This window comes from Triticum aestivum, chromosome 3D (assembly GCF_018294505.1).
Source record: "Triticum aestivum cultivar Chinese Spring chromosome 3D, IWGSC CS RefSeq v2.1, whole genome shotgun sequence".
NCBI lineage: Eukaryota > Viridiplantae > Streptophyta > Magnoliopsida > Poales > Poaceae > Triticum > Triticum aestivum.
The window spans coordinates 530,857,512-530,860,504 of record NC_057802.1 but is presented as its reverse complement, the minus strand read 5'-3'; positions in this window follow the sequence as shown (position 1 = coordinate 530,860,504).

Here is a 2,993-nt window from a genome sequence, read left to right as displayed (position 1 = left end):
TCGCCGCCGTCGCCCTGCCCCGCCCTTCGCCGCCGTCGCCCCCTACCCCAAGCGCGGGCCCACTGCCCCGTCGCCATCCTCGCCGCCGACCCCGCGGTCCTCCTCACCTTGGTCCGGCCGGCGCCCTTTTTTCATATATATGCTTGTTTTTTTTCATATATATGCTTGTTTTTTCATATATATGATGATATGTTCATGTATGAGTATATGTATGTATATATGTTCTCTGTGTATATATATGTGCATGTATATATGCAAAAGATAGATTTTTAGAAAAGTTAGGATTTTTTTCTGTTCATAGATTTTTTGGTGATATTAATTATTGTAGAATATGCAAATGTTTGTATATTCATATGAACAATGCATTAGGCAAAACCTTTACTTTTTTTTTCGAAATTTTCTATTTGAACATTTTTTTATGAATGAGAGGAAAAAGGAAAATAAGAAGAGGAAGAAAGGAGAAGAAGAGGGGAGGAAGAAGAGGAGAAATAAATAAGAAGAGGAAAAAAGAAGAAAAAGAAGAGGAGAAGAAGAAAGGAATAGAAGAGAAGAAGAAAAAATAGAAAAAATTCTATTTCTTCTTCTTCTCTCCTCTATTCCTTTCTTCTTCTCCTCTTTTGTTTTCTTCTTTTTTTCTTCGATCTTCTCCTCTATTCCTTTTCTTCTTCTCCTCTTTTTATTTCTTCTTCGTTTTCCTATGTTTTATCGGGTCTGTCGTCGTCGATATACCCCTCTCCCGATAACTTCAACACGAGGGGGGGTCGATATAGCCCCTCCCTGATAATATTATTTTCCCATGTACGTATGTCGTCGTTGTCAATATAACCCCCTCCCGATAAATTCAACACGTGGGGGGGGGGGGTCGACATACCCCCTCCCCGATAACATTGTTTTCCCATGTATGTATGTCGTCGTTGTCGATATATAGAACTCCCTCCCAGATAACTTCGACATGATGGACGGTCGATATTTATACCCCCTCTCGACCGTGATAACTTATACCACGGGAGCACCCCCCGGCCCTCTCGCTCGACCGAAACTCTCGAGGACACCCAAAGCCTAGAAAAAACGATGTCGGTCTCCTACCCCCTCCCGCCGTGCCCCTACCCTTGAAGCGTTGCCGAGGCCACCCCAAACCCGGAATAAGCTAGGTCTACGTTTGCACTAATATATCCACCTGCTGTCATGTTTGTATAATAATTGCCATGTTGTAATATTTGCAGAAACAATGGAGCACGGACGAGACGAGCAAGCAGAAGAGGTGTTGGGGGACATAATTTTAGCCGGAGGTGATATCTTGTCGTATCTTAACGACAATGATGGTCTGGAAGAACAGGGTGAAGAAGCAGGCTACGGTGATCGAAGAGTGGAGGAGGAAAGACATGATTATGATGGCTCCGGTGACCCAATGCTGGTGCAAGAAGGAGCCCGTGGTGACGGCTCCGGTGACCGAACAGAGTCCGGCCAGGTAAATATATTAGTTAAGCCTGTGCTGACTAGCTAATTGATGCATTCATTGTTTTGGTATGTACACATATTAATTAACACTCGTCTTTCTTCTTTTTTCTAGCCCTCCGGATCGAGCACAACTGCGGTAAAGAGACGAGGCCCGAAGAGAAAGTTGCGCTCGGATGAAAGGTTTGAGATCACAGCAATCGCGCGCGACGGCCAACCGATTGAACCCATCTGGACAAAGGATGCATTTGCTGCTCAGTGCGGGGTTCTAGTTAGGGACAAGATCCCGATCAGCATCCAGCAATGGTATAAGCCTAAGAAGGAAGACCCTGAGGTGTCTTATGTCAATGATATGCAGAAAGATGATCTTTGGACTGAGCTGAAGGCAAATTTCACCCTACTGCCAGAGGAGGATCCGGAGAAGCCAGTTAAAGAGCAATTAATCAAGTCTCATGCTCTTAAGAAGATGGCAGACCTATTCAGGAGGTGGAGGAATGAGCTGAAAACGTTTGTCGACAAAGAAGAGACACCAGAATTCATCGGCCGGTATGAGAAGATCAGAGATCACTAGCCCGCATTTGTGGCCCACAAGACATCGGAAAAGAGTAAGAAGATGTCAGCGACAAACAAGAAGAATGCTGCGAAGAAGAAGCTTCACCATCGCACGGGGTCAGGTGGCTACCTCAAAGCCCGACCTAAGTGGGCCAAGGCTGAGAATGATCTGCTTGAAAAAGGGATCGAACCACAGACAATGAACTGGACAGACCGTTGTCGGACTTGGTTCTTCGGGGCTGGCTGAACCTTGGACCCTGTATCAGGGAGGTGCGTTTGGACGAACGAGATTTTGAGAATACCAGTCAAGAAGATTCAGCAATATATCGATGCAGCGCAGGAAGGGACGTTCGTTCCAGACAGAGAGAACGACGAGCTCACAATGGCTCTCGGGAATCCTGAGCACCCTGGACGGACACGAGGCACGCCAGGCTCCATTCCGTGGAAGGCTGGTTTTCCGGACGCGGGCGGTTACAAAAGCCAGGAGAGGAGGAAAAAAGTGGAGCAGATCCAAATTCATAAGCTGCACGAAAGGGTTCAAGCGCTAGAGGAACGAGACGGCAATCGACATGCCGAAACTACCCCCGAAGCTACACCGCCATCTCAGCGGAGAAGCAGCGTGGCTTCCACCGAGCTGCTTTAGCTGGAGCATGTCTTGACGGCTCCTGCTAGCTACCCCGTGGATGCTATCACGGAGTCTCAACATTGCCACCTTATGGCGAAATGGCAGAACTTGAAAGTCAAGGCGGTTGTTGGCTCTGTTTTACCTCCTGAACCCGGCGCAACCTACCACTGCCGGCCGATTCCAGAAGGATATGCTAGGGTGATGGTGGATGAAATAACGGAGGGATTTGAGGACCTCCAGCTTGACCACCCTACCGGTGAAGGGGAGACTCGGCTGGGTTCTGCTCTGAAGACTCCATGCCTATGGCGGAAGGAGCTCATCAAGCTTCCGAACTGGACGACTCCAGCGAGTAAGGGCACTC